This window comes from Capricornis sumatraensis, chromosome 7 (genome assembly GCF_032405125.1).
Source record: "Capricornis sumatraensis isolate serow.1 chromosome 7, serow.2, whole genome shotgun sequence".
In the NCBI taxonomy this organism is placed as follows: domain Eukaryota; kingdom Metazoa; phylum Chordata; class Mammalia; order Artiodactyla; family Bovidae; genus Capricornis; species Capricornis sumatraensis.
Genome location: NC_091075.1, coordinates 69,843,573 through 69,864,343, shown reverse-complemented (window position 1 = coordinate 69,864,343; position 20,771 = coordinate 69,843,573). Strand labels below are relative to the sequence as shown.

Genomic DNA, 20,771 nt, shown 5'->3' with positions numbered 1-20,771 from the left:
CTCCCTTATACATATATATGTGAGCATCTTTTCTTGGGAGAAAGCCAACTTTATTACCATAATTACATAATTATAATTTGTGCACACACAGAAGTATACATTTTGCATACTTTCAGAAGGTTCCTGACCTCTGCTCCCTCAAAGAACACCCTCCCTGGGGGAAATTCTTTAACCTGTCAACAGGCAGCAGAGAGAGAGTGGGGCTGCGAAGAGGCAAGATCACCAAAGAGAAATTTTACTAGATTCATTCTGAGACATCATACTCAAGGCCCTCACCTGAGTGAAAGAGGTTTTGGAATCAGAAAGCCTTGGTTCAAATCTGTGCTCTCTTCCCATCGCCCCTTCCTCTTAGGCAAATCATTAATCATCACTTTTTTTTTTTTCTGTAAAATGGAATCTTATCAGACTTCTCAGGGTTATTGTATGAGCAAAAGAGAGATAATATATAGGAAGGCATGCTTTTAGGTCTCCAACAAGCACGAGGTAGAATGAGGATTAATGAATGTGACTTTCCCTTTGCTTCATCTTCAGGCTGACTACCTGGCTGATCAGCTCCCAGCTCCACTGTCACCTCCTTTGAGAAGCCTCGGGAACAACTAGATCTGTGGTCTTCCCCTCCTCACACTCTCAATTCCATCACCCTACTGTATTTTAGTCAGGACGCTTCTTGCACGTGCAGTGGCTTCATTTTTCACTTGCTTATTGACTGACTGTCCCTTTCGCCCCATTATACTAAAAGCTTCTGGAGGGCAGAGTCCTTGTATTTCTCTGGGCTTTAACAGCTCATGAGATATGTGCTGTGCCGTGCTTAGTTGCTCAGTCGTGTCTGACTCTTTGCAACCCCACAGACTATATAGCCCGCCAGGCTTCTCTGTCCACGGGATTCTCCAGGCAAGAATACTGGAGTGGGTTGCCATTTCCTTCTCCTCATGAGACATGGTGGACACTCAAATTTGGTGAGCCAGGAGAGCTGTGGTTTAGCGTTCAAAATCAGGAGGCAGACTACAGGGATTTGAATTTCAGCCTTTCAATTTGTTGTTGGGTGACATTAAGTACGTTCTTTAAATTCTCTGTGCCTTTCACCCTACATAAAATGGTGGACTCTTATGGAGTCGCAGAGAGTCAGAAAGGGCTGAGCCACTGAGCGAGAACACACACACACACACACACACACACACACACCCGACCACATGACCTGTTGTGATAGTTCCATGGGGTCACACACACACACACCCTACATGACCTGTAAGTGTATCAGTTGCGCTCTGCTGCTTCAGGTTGGACAGAAAAAGACTTATTCTTTTGGTAAAACACACACACACACACACACACACACACACACACACCCCGACCACGTGACCTGTTGTGATAGTTCCATGGGGTCACACACGCACACACGCACACACACCCACACACCACGTGACCTGTAAGTGTATCAGATGCGCTCTGCTGCTTCAGGTTGAACAGAAAAGTCTTATTCTTTTGGTAAAACTGGCTGCTTCGCTCCACCTCACTGCGTTACCACCTGGCTCGCCACCATTTAGCGGAAGGGGAGGTGCGGTCCCTAGTTCCGATCGAGTCCCCGGTCACCCACAGGTGGCACTGCTCGGGGCTCTCCCGGGCCAGGGGTGTCCGTGTCCTCGCGGGGCGGTTGAGGGGGGCAAGAAGGAGGAGGTTCTTGCGTCCAGGAAACACCAGGGACGTTCCCGCTACTTTCCCGAAACTTCCGCTGGGTCCCGGGAGTCGGAACGCGTAAGCGACCCACTCCCACCTTCAGTCTCAGCACCGCAGCAGAGGAGTGGGAACAGGTCGCCGCCGGCCTCCGGCAGCTGGAGGCGGAGCCCTCGCGGGCCGGGCGGTCGCCCTGCCGGCCGGGGCGGGGAGAGCCGAGGAGGGGGCGGGGCTCCAGGCACATGACTCCGAGGCTCGGGCGGACTTCAGTGTCCCGGGCTCCGCGAAGCCGGTGCGCTCCAGCCAGGTAAGGGCGCTGCGGGCTGGCGAGGGCGGCCCCGGGCCTGCGCCACTCGGGGCGGGGAAGGGTGGGTGGGGATGTGTGCGGCGAGAGGCGAGTTCCAGCAGCCCAGAGGCTGACTCTCGTGGAACCAGGAAGGATTTTCTCTACCCCGCGCGGCTGTGAGCCCGAACGCGCCGCCCCAGGTGAGGAACCCCGTCCCCTGCGGGCGACGGAGGGACAGGTGCGCGTCCCGGCGTAGCCGCGCCTTCCGGCGGCCGCAGCCTCTCAGTTCCCCGGGCTCCGGCGCTGGCTTCTCCCGAGGAGCGCCCGCCCTTCTCCTTGAGTCTCGGGACAGAGGCCGCCCTGCCCCAAATTCAGCGTTGGGTTCACTTCCCAGCCGCGCCGCGGACTTCATTCCTCCTCTCTTCTTGGGCAGCAGCGAAGTCTTGATGCGAGAGTTGGCAGAATCGACACACTTTCCACGGTTGCATGTGTCTGAGTGCCTGTCCCCACCAGCCTTACATTTTTAAATCTGGGAAATTGTGTTTGAATCTTGATAGCAGGGAGTCGGTGAATACATGTGTTGGGAAAACTAGGGCCTTGACTCCGGGGTGTGCGCTTTTCTTCGGATCCTAAATTTCCTTTTGGTTTGATTTTGTTTTTTTTCCTCCATGGAAGAAGAACAAGTTGCTGTGTATCAGATTCGGAAACAGTCTCATCTGTTGCCATTCTTTGGAAACTGGAAGACTTGATTAGAAGGGTAGGTCTCAGTGTTAAGTTAGAACAACAGGATGACTGGTGGCTAAGTGGGTTTGAAGCTTATCCAGAATAGTTAAGTGTTCTGAGCATATACCCTGTGTTTTTCCAGTGAATGCCCATTTTTTTCCTCTTAGGAAATTCTGAGAATTCACTTTTTTTTTCTAGATAATTCTTCCCTAAAGAGCTAGAAAGGAGGAAACACTCCAACAAACCAGTAGGTTTCCCAAGTAAGTTTAGGATTTAACAGGTTGGTTTGTTATACTGGTAGGTTAGTTGTTGAGAATTGCATGGAGTGTCATGATTTACATGGAGAATAGAAAATGTGTATAACAGTCTCCTTAAGTATTTGAATTTTTTTTTTTTTTTTGGTTTAGGTACATTTTCATTGTTTAGGGAAAAACCATACTTTCCCAATACTCCAGTTAATCTGATCAGTATATTCTTTTGTCAGTTCTAGATGCTTACTGCATTTGTGTTAATGATCTTGATTCTTCCCAGAGGGTGTGTACATTTTGATTTGTAGAACTGTATAGGGCAAGTGTTGCAAATACATGGGAATCAGTGTTGCTTGATGGGCAAACCTCTAGTTTGCCACACACAGGTTCTTGAACTAGAATTTTGACATCTTCCCAAATAGAAAAAAAAAAAAAGAATATTAATGTATGCTCTAGCACTGTCAACCTGTTCCTTGCTTATTGTGTATCAAAATAGTCATCATATTTTGTCAGCAGCTAGTCACTCAAGGGCAGAGTCTATGTTTTATCAAATCATAGTGAATCTCAAGAAAAAGGCTATCTTTGCTTCCTAAGTTGACCCTGGACAGGATGGCTGGCGGCACTGTGGCTGTGTCTGGCCACTTTTTTGCTTGGGGAAGAATTGCTGGTAGAGACCTTCCTCTGTGTGTACAGAGCGCTGGCAGCCTGAGCCTTGCGCTCCAGGCATATCTCTACCTACAGGTTCTTCCAGGTTGACCTGGTTGGTGCCTCCCTTCCCCACCCCAGCTCTTCCAGCTCCTTGGCTTCCATCCCACTCCACTGCTCCCTGGGATTCCACCCCTGGAGAGAATCATTTTCTTGTTCAGGGCAGGGATAGTCCACGTAGTTGACAGGGCTGTTGACGCCCAGCTTGGTGCATAGATGCTGTTGATGATGGGGCTGCCCGTTTCAGAGCCCTTACTGTGTTCTTTTTCCAGTGTACTCAGGCAAAGTGGAGCAACTGACGTTGAACCCAGATCAATCGCTGTGAAGGCTAGCTGCCTTGGTTGGATTAACTGGAGTCTGCTAGAAAGGAGTGCAATTGGTCCATGGTCCCTGGCAGTTCTAAAATTATCCCGTCCCAGGAGATTATGCCATGAGACTAGCTTTGTTGAAAAGAACCCCAGAGGAGAAAGGCATAGCAGTTGTCTTCACCTACAAGCATGCCTCCACCCAGGCTTGCCTTTGCATCTCTGCTCTGGCTCAGCCAGTCCTTCTTGGTTTGGATTATAACTATTAACTTTCCCACTAAGTCTGACTGTTCAGAGCTCAGATGACCACAGCTGCATGGTCTAGATGTAGAAAATGATATTTTCTTTTGTTTAGGTGAAACAAGGCTGGAATTTTCCCAAACAAATTGTTATTAGGGAAACAGAGCAAAAGCAAATAATAAAAGGGCACAGAAGCCACTATGCTTTTTGTTTTGTTATATTCTTCTCTTTCTTTTCAGTTTTAGTTTTAAACTTTTAATCCAAGTTACATTTTTTCCTCTCCAGAAATAAACACTTGTGATCCCCTGAGATGGTTATATTGATATTTATTCCTTGTAGGTGATACTTGTTGCATTTTTCAGTCTGAAGGTTTATCTGTTCACTTCCCGCTGTGGAAGATGATGACTTGGTTCTCTTTTTCCCTCTGACCTCCCATCTAACCACAGCTTCCTTATTTTCCTATCCTTGCAATAGTTAAACAGTAATTAGATCAATAGTCGTAGCCAAGCCAAGTACAACTTCTTTTCTTCAGAGTCAGTAATTGCTCTTTGTTTGTTCACTGATTTAGCTTTTTAAGTACTCATCATTAATTTTACCCAAAGCTTTTGAATAATTTTCAGATTCTTCCCTTGGAAGCATCAGGTATTCTGTCAATTGCATTCTTGCTCTAGTCTGGACTGGCTGCCTTCTGCATATGGGCACAGATGTCACCCTGAGGACCTCCCTTTGTCATCGTCCTGGGAATCCCCATCATTTCTCTCCTGTATCAGTTCTCCTGTTACCTGTGGCACAGGCCTTTCTTATCTTTGTAGACTCTTTTGTTTTGGTATAGTCCATCCTCAATAAGTTTCCTGCTGAAGGCTGCATAGGATGTATATTTTTTTTTATTTAGTTTATTGATTTGTGTTTTGTCTATTCATTTTATAGCAAGTGCTGAAAATACGTTTACCACTGTCAATTGATTATCTGACTGCAGAGTTATAGGATGGAAGATTTGAAGGCATTGTCTCATCATCCCCTTCTGGATTGTGGTGTTGCTATTGAGAAATTCAGATTCCTTAATTGTTAAGAAATCTGAACAATTAACCATTATAAAATTTTTCTGACACCTTAATTTTGTCTGTAACCTTTCTACACACCTGCTGTTTGTAGAAGGAAGTTTATAGAATTCTTTCTGGAGGTTTATAGAATTTTCTCTTGGCCTCCATAATCCTGAAATTTTCATGTGTGCTACGATATGGGTCTGTTTTCATCCATTGTTCTGGGCTCTTCCAGTCCAGAAATCTGTGTCTTTTAGTTTGGGAACTTTTCTTGAGTTATCTTATTGATCATTACTTTTTCTGTATGATGTCACTTTCAGAAAATTATTGTTCGGTTACTAGATATTTTGGGCTGGATACTAGATATTTTCTTACTTTTTCTTTACTCTTATCTGTCTTTTTATTTCTTGTTTCTATTTTGGGGGAGATTTTCTCAATATTATCATGAACTCCTTCCACTGAGTTTTTCATGAGTATAATCAATCATATTTTAAATATTTAAAATTAAAACCTTTTTGTTCCCTGAATATATATACATATGTATTTGTGTGTGGCTTTTGTATTTATTTCTTTCTTGATTTTGTTTTATGGTTTCAGTGTCTTATCTTTCTGAGTTTTTTTTTTTTTCTTTTAAAGCTTTTCCCTTCCTGCACAGACTCAGTTTCCCCAGGTTGCTATTGTCTGTTTGTTTAGATCTTTACCTTTTGTGTTAGAGACTTTCCTTGTATTTCTGATATCCTATGTTGTCTACTCATATCTAAGTGGGGCATTAAAAAGCTAAAGATGTAGTGGGTTTGTTGACTGGGAAATTCACTACTGGGTGATTTGGGGAGACTCTGATGTTAGTACCTCTTGGGCTGGTGAGGGTGCTCAGAAAAAGCTCTTGCAGTGTTTTTCCTGGCTGATGGGAAGAGCCTGGCTGTCAGGAATCTGGGAGCTAGGTGGAGAAGAGGCTGATTGTCTCAGCATCTGCATGTTCATGTAACCCCTCCATGATATTAAAACACCCGAGCTGTGGCTGACATACTCCAATACAGAGACCTTCTCTTTTCTGCCCTCTTTGCGAGTAGTTACATGTTCATGTAACCCCTCTGGGGGAGGAGGCAGGGAAGAAACTCCAGGTGTTTTTTTGCTGGGGTGGAGAAGGGGCAATCATTTAACTGCTCAGACTGTCTGAGACCTGGGAGACCTAATTCCTTCCTTAGGAGGCTTTCCATTTTCATTTTCGATCACCCCTCCCCCTACAGAGGGTGCCATTGTCTTAACTTATTTAGATTGCAAGGTGATCAAACCAGCCAGTCCTAAAGGAAATCAACTCTGAATATTCACTGGAAGGACTGATGCTGAAGCTCCAATACTTTGGCCACCTGATCCGAAGAGCCAACTCACTGGAAAAGACCCTGATGCTGGGAAAGATTGAGGGCAGGAGGAGAAGGGGACGACAGAGGATGGGATGGTTAGATGGGATCACCGACTCAGTGGACATGAGTTTGAGCAAACTCTGGGAGATAGTAAAGGACAGGGAAGCTTGGCATGCTGCAGTCCACGGGGTTGGAAAGAGTCGGACATGACTGAGAGACTGAACAACAATTTAGCATTTTCAGATTCCATGGTATAAATCAGGGTGGATCTTGGCTTCCCTTCACCCCACCAAAGTACTTTTACTATTGTCTCTTTTCTCATTCTCTCCATCCTTGTGGGTTTGTCCCTCAATTGTCATTTTATTGGACTCTCAGGCGGGAGAGAAAGCAGAAGGTTTGTTTACTCTGCTCTTAGTGCCTGAAGTGTAGCTTTCATAACCACCCCTGCCAAGGGACTAGTGTGGTTTAGCCACGGCAGTGTGCTGCCATGTTTCCTACCTTTACCCAGACTAAGCATTTTCTTTTATTTTTAATTTAATTTAATTTATTTACTTTTTGGGTGTACCATATGGCATGTGGGATCCTAGTTCCCTGGCCAGGGATCAAACCTGGGCCCCTTGCATTGGAAGCACGAAGTCCTAACCACTGGACCACCAGAGAAGTCCCAATAAACATTTTCTAACCACTCTGGGTATATTTTCTCACCCAGCCCAGTTTAGGCCCCTCATTCCTTCTTATATCACTCTAAGGATCCCCTACCAGTTGATTCCAGTGGTCACAGGAAGCAAAACCCCTAGCTTGAGTAGATTATAGCTTACTGGTCATAGAGCCCTGGTTCCTGCTTCTCAAATTGGCTTTGTCTAGGAGGACTCATTATGTCACCTTGTCCTCTGGGTGTTACACCATTCAGTGAAGCTCAGCCTCTATAAGTCTAATGTTTTAAGCTGCAAGGTAGGCCTGGTGTCATTGGTGATCATGTGGTTTCCAGTGGAAATTATCATATGTCCTTCTGGAGGCATTTATCACATAGTTGCCTTACCAACAGCAACATCCTCTCTTCCCATTTCAGAGTTCACACCTTTTCTTGGAATGGGCACCAAGTTCCTGTTTCTGGCTTGGATGAGCAGGGATGACGGACTTACCCTGCTCCTCAAAGATGATCACAACTTTTCCAACCCTGTTTAACCAGCTGAGACATTCTTCAGGCTCCCTTAATGCAGTGTGATCTTACAGCTTTCTATCTCAGTAGCTTGACAACACCAACATGATTTTCTGGTTACGCATAGAGGAGTGCAAGAGTTAGCTTCCACTGAAGTTGGAAGAGTGTTGATCACACACCACCTTATCTGTGTAGAAAAAGCAAAGCTCTATACCCTCATGAAGGTGGCTATGCATTGGGAATGCAGAAAAACTAGTGCTGCCAGTTGCTACAGTGGAGCAGATACAGCAGTCATTCTGAAAGATGACAGCAAAGGAGAGGATGGTTAGGAAACACTCAGCTAGAACTCACTAGGTACCATTGTGAACAAAAGCTTGGCCCAGGGGAATACCTTCGGTGCTCATTCTTCCCTCTGTATTTCCACAGATATCCTTCCCTTTTTCTAAACAGAACCTTTGAAGACATTGCAACATCTTTTTCCAAGTAGCATACCTTTTCTTTAATGTGCTGAGTAATTCATATAAGTTCTTTTTGTCCTCTTAGCTGAAATGTGAACTCTCCCAGGTTAAGAGCACATGTCTAATGAATACTAGATCATTGTATCAGATGAATTTTCCAAATAATTGTCAACACTTGACAGTTAAAACACACACACACACACACACACACACACGTTATAATTATCCAAGTTGTATCCGATAGTCTGTATTCACTAAATTCTTTTTTAATCTATTATATTTTTATTTTTTTTAACTTTTTATTTTGTATCACGGTATAGCTGATTGACAAACAATATTGTATATTCACTAATTCTTGATTATACTTTCACTTCTCTTTGGCTGAATAGACTGAAGCCATACAGTATTCAGTTTAAGTATTCCCAAGTATAGTGAAGAGGAACTAAAAAGCCTCTTGATGAAAGTGAAAGAGGAGAGTGAAAAAGTTGGCTTAAAGCTCAACATTCAGAAAACAAAGATCATGGCATCCGGTCCCATCACTTCATGGCAAATAGATGGGGAAACAGTGGAAACAGTGTCAGATTTTATTTTTTTGTGCTCCAAAATCACTGCAGATGGTGATTGCAGCCATGAAATTAAAAGACGCTTACTCCTTAGAAGAAAAGTTATGACCAACCTAGATAGCATATTGAAAAGCAGAGACATTACTTTGCCAACAAAGGTCCGTCTAGTCAAGGCTGTGGTTTTTCTAGTAGTCATGTATGGATGTGAGAGTTGGACTGTGAAGAAAGCTGAGTGCCGAAAAATTGATGCTTTTGAACCGTGGTGTTGGAGAAGACTCTTGAGAGTCCCTTGGACTGCAAGGAGATCCAACCAGTCCATTCTGAAGGAGATCAGCCCTGGCTGTTCTTTGGAAGGACTGACGCTAAAGCTGAATCTCCAGTACTTTGGTCACTTCATGCGAAAAGTTGACTCATTGGAAAAGACTCTGATGCTGGGAGGGATTGGGGGCAGGAGGAAGAGGGGACAACAGAGGATGAGATGGCTGGATGGCATTACCGACTCAATGGATGTGAGTTTGAGTGAACTCTGGGAGTTGGTGATGAACAGGGAGGCCTGGCGTGCTGCGATTCATGGGGTCGCAAAGAGCTGGACATGACTGAGCGACTGAACTGGGCTGACTGAAGTATGTTATTTAGAAATAATACTGATTGAAAACATTGAGAGGACAACATTAATTTTACTTATTATTAGTTGTTTTTCACCCATATATTTCTTAGCATAGTGTCGTGATTGTCTTGATTTTTATAGCTAAGGAAAGTAGCTTTGGAAGAGGAAGGGAAGTGTGTGCAAATTAGGTTTCTAATCCTCTAGGTTTTACGTTTCTTTTTTTTTTTAGGTTTTACATTTCTGAAAGTAAGATTTCTCTTGATTTCAGCAATATTTCATATAGTTTTACTTTGGTAACTTCAGGCTATTTATTTTTTTAGGTTGAGAGCTTTGGAAATGCTTAGCTACAGAGCATCAAAATGAAAAACTTTACATCGTCATATACTACATGAAAGGCTTATACAGTAAAACTCTCTGTCAAGTACCTTACTCCCTTTACTTTACCTTTTTGCAAAATTCTAGCCTGATTTAATAGGGAAAACTTGTAATGTCTCTTCTCTTTATCCTGAATAGAGTTCTAATAGTGTTTTTCTGTTAGCTGTTTCTTTAGAAACTGTCATGTCCTCAAGTATCCCCCAATATTAAGTTTCAGCTATAACTTGTGAGATTTCCACATGACATTTCTGCTTTATTGACTATGCCAAAGCCTTAGACTGTGTGGATCACAATAAACTGTGGAAAATTCTGAAAGAGATGGAAATACCAGACCACCTGACCTGCCTCTTGAGAAACCTATCTGCAGGTCAGGAAGCAACAGTTCGAACTGGACATGGAACAACAGACTGGTTCCAAATAGGAAAAGGAGTATGTCAAGGCTGTATATTGTCACCCTGATTATTTAACTTATATGCAGAGTACATCATGAGATACATTGGGCTGGAAGAAGCACAAGATAGAGTCAAGGTTGCTAGGAGAAACAGCAATAACCTCAGATATGCAGATGACACCACCCTTACGGCAGAAAGTGAAGAGAAACTAAAGAGTCTCTTGATGAAGGTGAAAGAGGAGAGTGAAAAAGTTGGCTTAAAGCTCAACATTCAGAAAACGAAGATCATGGCATCCGGTCCCATCACTTCATGGGAAATACATGGAGAAACAGTGGAAACAGTGTCAGACTTTATTTTGGGGGGCTCCAAAATCATTGCAGATGGTGACTGCAGCCATGAAATTAAAAGATGCTTACTCCTTGGAAGAAAAGTTACGACCAACCTAGATAGCACATTGAAAAGCAGAGACATTACTTTGCCAACAAAGGTCCGTCTAGTCAAGGCTGTGGTTTTTCCAGTGGTCACGTATGGATGTGAGAGTTGGACTGTGAAGAAGGCTGAGTGCCGAAAAATTGATGCTTTTGAACTGTGGTGTTGGAGAAGACTGTTGAGGGCCCCTTGGACTGCAAGGAGATCCAACCAGTCCATCCTAAAGGAGATCAGTCCTGGGTGTTCTTTGGAAGGAATGATGCTGGAGCTGAAACTCTAATACTTTGGTTACCTCATGCAAAGAATTGACTCATTGGAAAAGACCCTGATGCTGGGAGGGATTGAAGGCAGGAGGAGAAGGGGACAACAGAGGATGAGATGGCTGGATGCCATCACCGACTCAATGGACGTGAGTTTGGGTGAACTCCGGGAGTTGGTGATGGACAGAGAGGCCTGGTGTGCTGCAATCATGGGGTTGCAAAGAGTCGTACACGACTGAGTGACTGAACTGAAGTGAACCCCTAAGTTAAATTGTGTTTTTCTTTCCTACATAGTAGTGATTTCAGTGTTTATTATTCTGCAAATACAATTTAAGCATGCAGTAGAGTTAGTTTTTACCATTGGGATTATTTTTGTTTCACAGAAGGCAGTTGGCTTTCTATTTTATTTTCCTGCCTTGAGTAATAAAAATGCTTGATCCTTTAAGCATGCAGAGAAAAAGAAAACAATTTAACTGAGTTTTGAGTGCTGTTAGATATGTAAGTTTTAGGTATGAATGCTTTTATTTTTTTAAAATGATATTCAGCTTATTTTTCACAAATTTAAGCCAGTTACAGAAGCAGTGCATTAAAGAATTCTTGCTCATAGATTCTGGAATCATAGCTGAGATTTTTGAGGCTCAGCTGGTGACACATCCAGCTTTCCTCTCCCAGACCAAGGATGGAACTCTGCCTGCCACTAGCATTCCCCAGCTCTCAGTGTGCTTTCTGGACTCTCCCTGCCATCATTAAAAAGAAGTCATTTTATAGAATTTTATATATTCATTGTTAAAAAATTGTGGACAGTACTGAAGCTTGCAAAAAAGAGATTTAAAATAGCCCCCAATCTGTTCCAGAGAAAATCTTGGTAAACTCCCCTCTCCATCATCTTTATCATCATTTGACTTTCTACAAATCTTTAGCAACTTTCTAGAAAGTAATTAACTGAGGGAGCATTGTGTGCAACCATTTATGTAACTCTGAATTCTATAATCTTTACATATATAACACATATATAGATACATTAACACACACGTGTGTGTGTGTGTATATATATATATATACTTTATAAGATTATACTTAGACATGCTATTCTTTGGGTAACAGTGTTCAAAACAGGCATCTTCTTATAGGAATAATTACCATTTTTAATAGCCTGGTGACAGTCTGTCTTGTTAATATGCAATGATATTTTTGAACCACTCCCCAATTGTTGGACATATTTTTTGTTTGTTTGTCTTTAAGTAAATAGTGTTGCTTTATCTTTTTCCCATTTGGGAATTGTTTTCTCAGGAAATATTTTTCAAAATACCACTCTGGGATTAAAGGATTTCTAGTTTCCATTAATCATTGTCAGCAGGTACATAATAATAATTTATAAAAGCTCACTGGCTATATAAAGTTTCCATTACCTCTTTTTTGACCTTTTGGATCCACAGTATCTCTTTTAGGTGAAGACATAAGGTTTATCTGGAGTTCTTGGGGCCATGCCATGTACCCAGTTGTAGGTCAGATAGTAAAGCTGGAGTAGCCTGACAGGTTTATTTGGGGAGACTGTGTTCTTGTTGATAAATGTCTACAGCCTCTTTTTATTTTGTTGGATATCTGATAGGAAAAGTTTCCAGGGATCAGTAACAAAATGTGGAGGGGTTGTAATGAGATCTGTGAAACTAAATTTGTCGTTAGTACCTGGTCTAAGGTTCATGGAAGTGGGGAAGGCATTATATGTTCAGTAGGGAATTATGACTCTCCCACCCATTTCCCCATTACTGGACTGCATGAGGAAGTAGGAGGGGCAGGGCAACCAGTAACGGGAGAGAATTTTGTAGTAATGCAGTTTCTTGATAAAGAACTGGAGCAGAGTGAATTCCTATTCAGATCCCTACCCCCACAGCCCCCAATCTCTCAGTCTGATGTTGAAAGCCTAGGCTAGATTTCTAAGTTAGCCATTATGTGGTATTGTGTTCCCAAGCCTCGGGTTTTCCATCTATTAAACAAAGCATAATGACACCTAATTAACAGTCCACTTCAGAAAGATTCATGGCCTAATGCTTGTAAAAGACTTTGAGCTTTTCCCAGAGTGTTTTATATACATTCATGAGTAATGAGATGGCCTGCTCTATTTAGCAAAGGACATCTAAGTTATGAGTTTCCCAGGTGGCACTAGTGATAAAGAACCTACCTGCTAATGCAGAAGATGTAAGAGACATGGGTTCGATCCCTGGATTGGAAAGTTTGCCCTGGAGGAGGGCGTGACAACCTACTCCAGTATTCGTGCCTGGAGAATCCCATGGACAGGAGCCTGGCAGGCTACAGTCCTTAGGGTCGCAAAGGGTCAGAGATGACCAAAGCAACTTAACACATGTATATTATGCCCATTTCACAGATGAAAAAAGTGAGCCTCATAGAGGATAATGCCTTGTTGAGAATCAGACAATAAATTTAATGTGGTGTCTGTGGAATTTTTCTTGGTCTTTGTGGAAGAACTGACTCATTTGAAAAGACCCTGATGCTGGGAAAGACTGAAGGTGGGAGGAGAAGGGGACAACAGAGGATGAGATGGTTCAGTGGCATCACTGACTCAATGGACATGAATCTGAGTAAACTCCAGGAGTTGGTGATTGACAGGGAGGCCTGGCGAGCTGCAGTCCCTGGGGTTGCAAGGAGTTGGACACTACTGAGCGAGAACTGAACTGAACTTGTGGAACGAGTAGAATTTAAAACAAATTATGCAGAAGTGTATGTGTTGGGAAAGTGGATTTTACAGTTTTTAAGCAGATATAACCTTTTGCTGGGATAGGCTACTCCTTTGTGAAGAGGAATCATGTTTGACAAATTCTCTAGAGTTCTTGAGGAACATCGCATAGTTATGGAAGCTAGGGATAAATTGTGAAAAGACTCCACACAAAGGCTATTAAATAAATTTAGTCAGTGGGAGGCTGGGAGAAATATTTTTAGAAGTCAGGAATAGGGAGGGGGCTGGAAGATAGAACAGAGGTTAAGCATAGATGGACATGTCTCAGATTACAAATGTGAGTAAGTTAGTTTATTTACTACTATTTCTAAAGTAAACATGTAGAAGAGGGAGTATACAGTGTAAGCTCCCAAGTTTACAGTCAACCTGAACCTTTAGGGATGTAAGAAGCCAAATTGCTGGTCTCAAGCTCATACAAAATGTCAGGGAAGTAGTAAAGAAAGCATTTAGGTAAAATGAATCCATCTGTACATACAAATGTTCTAGTTTACTCAAGAATGAGATTCAGATATTACTGTCAATTCTTAACTGAAGACATTGATTCACAGTAGGATTTAGAACAAAAAAGCTAGCTACATCTTAGCTGTTGTTACATATAATTCAGAAATGCTACCTTACCGGTTTTCATGATCCTTAAGCATGTAAGATTGTTCATCAATGTACCTTAAAAACACAATGGACTTAGAAAAAAGCAAATATATCAATCGGCAGCATAGAGGATTGAGTAAATAATTCTGTCCAGTTCTTTGGTCTTGAAAGATAAATGCTGAGGAGACACATGGACATGGTGTATCCTCTTAAGCCATGGCAACCCAAGCTCTGTTGTACAGGAAGATCTTTCATTTGCACCTTCTTTATTTCCAAATAATGCTCCAGTGGCCCCCTTGTAGTTAACTGAGCATGTAAGATGTGCCAGACTCCATGCTTAGTTCTTTACATTGGATTATCTCATTTAACCCTCCCAACAATCCCTATAAAGTGGGCAAGATAATTTTTGGCATTTTTATAGATGAAGAGCCTGAAGGAGACTCAGGGAAATTTGGTTACCTGGTAGAGGAGTTCAGAACAATACAGTCTGACTCCAGTGTACTCTGCAAGCTCTCTGAGCTACACGTACTGAGCCACCTGCTTGCCCGCTCGCTCTGTTATTTTCCTTCCTGGTCAACAGAGTTGGACAACCTGGAAGAAAACATAGAGGTCTGCTTCAAACAAAACTAAAAGCAACCAGTTCCCCTGAGTATCATTCCAAGCCCCTCGTACTATAGGTCCTAAGATGTCTTCACAGCAGCACTGATGAATAAAAATATTTTGGGACTTCCCTGGTGGTCCAGTGGCTAAGACTCCATGCTCCTAATGCAAGGGGCCTGGGTTTGATACCTGGTCGGGGAAGTAGATCCCACGTGCCACAACTGAAGATCCTGCATGCTCAACTAAGACCCATGCAGCCAAATAAATACATATTTTAAAAAAGAAATATTCTGTGTGCCAGACATGTAATTTAAGTTTCTAGTTGCCACATTAAAAAAGCAAAACACAACAAGTGAAATTAATTTTAATAGTATATTTTGGGTAACTCAGTACATAAAAAATATTTTACCATATAATCATATAAAAGTTATTAATATGATACTAGAAACAACTCAGGAGCTTCCTATGAGCAATACAGTATAATACAATGCAATGCAATTCAATAGAATATCTTATGCAGTACAGTGAATAAAGTAAAATGTAGTCCTACCAAACAAAGTTAGGAACCATATTTTACACCACTTCAGTTTTAAATTTTAAATTAAAATTAATTGAAGTGAAATTAAAAAATTAGTCCTCGGTTGTAATAGCCACATATCAAATGCTTAATTGCTGTTTGTGGTGAGTGTCTACCATATTAAATGGAGCAGCCCCATAGCAAAAGTTACTGTCTGTCTCCAAAGGCCTGGGAACTCCAGATTCTCTATCCCCCACCCTATTCCTTGACCCCTTCCAGCCCCCATGTCATCTTCCCTGCCTATACCCAGGGCTACCATGTACAGTTGTGCAGGTTATTCACTGCAAAACTCTGGGATGTCATTCAGGTGGACGAAAGTGAAGTGTCTAAATGAAGAAACATAATTTCCTAATTCATGCAAAGGCATTTTTTGGGGAGGGGGCAGTGGTTGCAGTCCTTTTATACCTTCTTAGCATTCCAGCAGTCGGGCCTGACATTCTTCTCTTGTATGCTCAGGACTTCCAGTGTTCACAGCCTATGGCTAAAAGTAAGGAAGCAGCTTCAGTCACCCTCTCCTCTCCCCAAAATCATGTCACAAACCCATAGTCATTTTTCATGGTAATTTACCTTGGAGCCATGTGTCTCACTCATCACGGTATCCTCAGTGGCTGTCACATAGTATATAGGTGCTGAACAGATTCACTGATTTGAATTGTCATCTCAGAGTTCATTCAGGGCCCCTGTATTGTAGCCTGAGTTGCCCTTAATGAATCTGGACCTGAGGCTGATTTATCCAAGTTTGCTGACCTGGCTCTCTCTCTCACCAAGTCACAACTCACCCTTCATGTGGTGCCCTTGTTCTGAATAATAATTGTCATGATTTTTTTTATTACTGATAATAGCTACCATTTATTGATCCCTGTTCATCAAGCATTATGCTTAGCAGTTTATGTGCGTTATTTCATTTAATCTTTTCAAACATCTCTAGAAGGTAGGTACTGTTTTATAAGCAGGAAACTGAGGCACTGAGAAATTAAGTAATTTACTTGAGGTCACACAGGTGGCTCAGTGATAAAGAATTCGCCTGCAATGCAGAAGACACAGGAGATGCAGGTTCAATCACTGGGTCGAAGATCCTCTGGAGGAGGAAATGGCAACCCTCTCCACTATTCTTGCCTGAAAAATCTCATGGACAGAGAAGCCTGGTGGGATACAGTCACGGGGCCCCAAAGAGTCAGACACAGTTGAGCGGCTGAACATACATACATATGCAGCTAATCAGTGTCAAAGCTGAAATTTAAAACCAGCTCTGTCTAACTTCAAAGCCCTTCTAATGGTTTAAGTGACAAAACTGGGCTTCTCTTTTGGTATCTGGGGCCTGACTGACAAGTCACTACACTGTCTTTGCCCAGACTTCCTTCCTTTGGGGAACTTTCTATTCACAGTCCATGTAGTTTGGGTGGGGTTGACACCAATGCCAAGGATGGTCATGTGACTCAGCTTTGGCCAATCTGAGAAGTGCCTCCTGACCTGGCCAGGTGATTGGTCAGATGTGGGCACATGACCTAGACTCACTCAGCCTCTTTTTCTGGTTCACTTTAAGAGAGGAGGCATTTTTTTCCCTCTGGGATTTTTAGGCTGCTGGAATAATGTAACCTAGAACTTCCGGTGGCCATCTTTCCACTACATGGAGGCAGCTGTTTGAAGGAGGAGGGAATGAATGAGGCTGACATGCAGAGAGAAGTACCAAGCGGTGGTGAGAGCACAGCAGCATTTGAACCCCAGCATTCAGATGTGCCTGAATCTTCCAGGACTTCTTGGTTATGTGAGCGAATACATTCCTTTTTGCTGTTGTTGTGTGTCCAAATCTAGTTGTTTGGAATTGAAAATGCTAACTAATAGTCTTTTCAGAAGATATTTTTGTTGTGGATTTCCTGTTGCCATTCTCGGTCTGCCAACTGGATGTATTCACTACTTCTTGGGCCTGGGTGCCTCCTGTGATCTGCTCTGTGCTTGGAGGTCTTTGATCCCTGTAGACCCTGTACATATTCAGCTTGTTTCTTCCCTTATTCCACACCCAGTCCCTCCCTGGTACTCCCCTCAATCCACTACCCCCGTGGCACAGCCCACACAGGGAGATGTCAGTTGCGCCATGAGTGGAACATTAGGGAAATCGGATCTTTGTAGACGTTAGAACAATTACTCATCAACCTGCGTTTGAATGTTGATCAAAGATTGTTGAATGCTTAACTCGTCTGGCCCCTGACACTCTCTGGGATCTCAGCCAGTTTAGGCCAGAGCGTTACCTCTTATCCCTAGTTTCCTTGGCTCCCAGCCTTTCTGATCAGCTGCCTTCTTATGTACTCTCAACTCCCCTGTGATTCTGAGCTTCCACCCTTCTACTGGCTTCCTGCCCACGTCTTTCCGGTGGCCCTCTGAGGGCATTGTTCCATGGTGAATCAGCATTCCCACAGCCCAGCCGCCTCACAGAGTGAGAACGCTCCCTTCTCTGCAGCTCACTCTTCTGTAGCCTTCTCCTGGCTTCCCTCTGTTCCTTCCGGGACGCGCAAAAGCCTTTCTCCTTTAGCCTTCAAGCCTTTCATGCAAACACCCTTCTGATTTCTCCTTTTGTCACCGACCCGTGGTCACGCTGCTTGTTAGACTCACTTGGTTCATGATTTTCTCTCCCAACTCTGCCGTCTCTGCATTCATATGTACAGCTAGCTTTATATATCTGTGATAAGTTGCCCAGTTGCCTTGAGGTACTTAAAGGGAGTAGCTAATTGTGACCAGAGTGGTATATCAGGGACACTCCATGAAAGAGATTACCTGTGATCAGGACCTTAACAAATGGGCCGGATTTCAACAGGTGCTCTTCTAGGCAGAGAGAACTCAAACAAAGGCATGGGGAAGTGAAGACATCTATGTCCTTGAGCTCTTGGAAACAGATGGTAGGGTGGGAAGAGGGAACCCAGGTAGAATTTGACATGATGATATGTAGTTAAGATTAAGGAATAACCCAAAAGAGGATCCAGTGTGGAGAATGCAAGCGACGGACCAGCCTTTATTATTAAAGGGAGAAGTACTTTGAAGTTTTCAGGCATAGGATGATAGTACAGATTATAAGATAAAAACCTGTTAGGTTGATTATAAAAGGAGAAGAGCTGTAATTAAAGCAGTTGAAGGAAGTTCATAGTAAGACTAAGGATGTAGTGAGGGGGCGGTAGAAGAAAAGGTGGGAGAATTTGTGGAGCAAACTGGTTGTGAGGGTGCAGGGAGCAGGCAGAGAAACCAGCAGGACATCTGCTTCTTAGGAGATGAGAGAGATCAAGGTCCTGCTTGGTGATGGGTGATTTAGAGGTGCAGGATTTGGTGTGAAACAACTGTGTACTAGATGTGAGTCCAAGTACAATCGGCCTTTTAATTATCTTATATATTAAGAGTAAAATTTTTATATCATGATGATTAAAATGACTTAAATTATGTAAGCTTGGGAATTCCTTGGCAATCTAGTGGTTAGGACTCCATACTTCACTGCTGGGACCTGGGTTCAGTCCCTGGTCAGGGAACTAAAATCCTGCAAGCCGCACCGCATGGCCAAAAAAAAAAAAATTGTGTTAAGATGTTTCGCAAACTGTTCTGTAGAATACTACAACTCTGGGAGATGTTAATCGGGTTCAAGGGAAACAGAATGAGTTCTATGATCAAATAAGATTGGAAAGTATTCTATATGATTCACAGAGCCTATTCATGTCTTAAGAGCTTCTGCAAAATACATGCAGGGAACCAGTTAGACATTGATTAACCCTGATTTCCCTAAATATATTTGTCTATTTCAGCAAGCATGTAGTCAACACACACTGTAATAGTATGATCTGGCCACTGTGCTGGCCACTGGTCAGTAAGAGAATAAAATCAGCCCATGTGCCTGCCCTTGTGAGAGTGTGGACTGGTATCCTCTGACAAGTTCTTGGTGTTCTGGGACAGTTTGGGAAGCTTTAAGGTGTGTAGACATTCTTGTTTGTGCTCTGGAATAGAGTGGAGTGATTTTTAAAGCAATGCATATTTATTTATTTGGTTGCGTCAGGTCTTAGTTGTGGCACTCAGAATCCTCAGTCTTTCTTGTGGCATGTGGGACTTGCGGAGCATTTGAATGCTGTTAGTTGCAGGGGGTGGGATCTAGTTCCCTAACCAGGGTTTGAGGCTTGGAGTCTTGGCCACTGGACCCCGCCCCGAGCAGCGTGCTAATCTCCCTTCCTGTCTCTCTGCCTCCTTGTCTCTGTGTTACGCCAATATCTCTACTTTTCGCATACTTTTTCCTGCCCCTTCTGCCTTGGAGATGGACAGAGCTGATGACAAGCTAATTTTCAGTTCTGGGAAGTTGGTGACTTGCCCAGGGTAACTCAGCTAGTTAGTGGTAGAGCCAGAGCCCAGTTCTTCAGACTCTAGGTCCTATACAGATTCCATTCTTGGTGAGAAGGGACAATATGGAATGCCTAAATATTGAAAAAAAATAAACTCAACAGGTTGAATGAGATACTATGGATTATGCCAATTTAATCATTATCAGGGCTGATTTAGATATCACCACCACCACCACCATCGTCATCACTAATGTTGAGTAATTACTATGATCTGTGTTCTGTGCTAAGCACTTTACATATATTTAATTTTTACAACAACTCTGTGAAGTAGTAATTATTACCCCATTTTATAGATGGGGAGGCCAGCTCAGAAAAGTGAGTGATATATCCATGTTTATACAGCTAGGAAGCAACAAAGCCAGGCTTCCATTCTAGGCTGTTTTCAGAGTCCACATACTTAACTTCATCTTCTATTAGGTGAATTTTTTTCTCTGCTTCTAAAATTCCTTCTCAGAATCAGTCTGTCTTTTCTCCCTTGCCATTTCAGCTTGCCAAGCCCATTCTCTTTGTGAAAAACTTGATTTCAGAAAGGATCTGATCTTTTATTTATTCCATGTCAGGTAACATTCATCAAGTATTTAATGGATGCTTACTATGTGAAGGTAATCCAAGTCTATGCCCCAACCAGTGACGCTGAAGAAGCTGAAGTTGAACGGTTCTATGAAGACCTACAAGACCTTTTAGAACTAATACTCAAAAAAGATGTCCTTTTCATTATAGGGGACTGGAATGCAAAAGTAGGCAGTCAAGAAACACCTGGAGTAACAGGCAAATTTGGCCTTGGAATGCGGAATGAAGCAGGGCAAAGGCTGATAGAGTTTTGCTAAGAGAACTCACTGGTCATAGCAAACACCCTCTTCCAACAATACAAGAGAAGACTCTATGCAGGGACATCACTAGATGGTCAACACCGAAATCAGATTGATTATATTCTTTGCAGCCAAAGATGGAGAAGCTCTATACAGTCAACAAAAACAAGATCAGGAGCTGACTGTGGCTCAGATCATGAACTCCTTATTACCAAATTCAGACTTAAATTGAAGAAAGTAGGGAAAACCGCTAGACCAT

General features: G+C 42.8%; 1 protein-coding gene and 1 non-coding gene across 2 annotated transcripts in view; one reads left to right on the top strand and one right to left on the bottom strand.

Moving 5' to 3' along the window:
- The first annotated feature begins 2,138 nt into the window (after positions 1–2,138).
- The window catches only part of TEC (tec protein tyrosine kinase), a 155,303-nt gene continuing 136,670 nt past the window's right edge, over positions 2,139–20,771 (top strand). Inside the window, exon 1 of the mRNA XM_068974837.1 lies at positions 2,139–2,157. The gene's annotated coding sequence lies outside the window, so the exon portion shown is untranslated. The remainder of the gene's footprint in view (positions 2,158–20,771) is intronic.
- On the bottom strand, positions 7,167–7,239 carry TRNAW-CCA (transfer RNA tryptophan (anticodon CCA)). The gene has a single exon. It is a non-coding gene; the product is annotated as a tRNA-Trp (tRNA).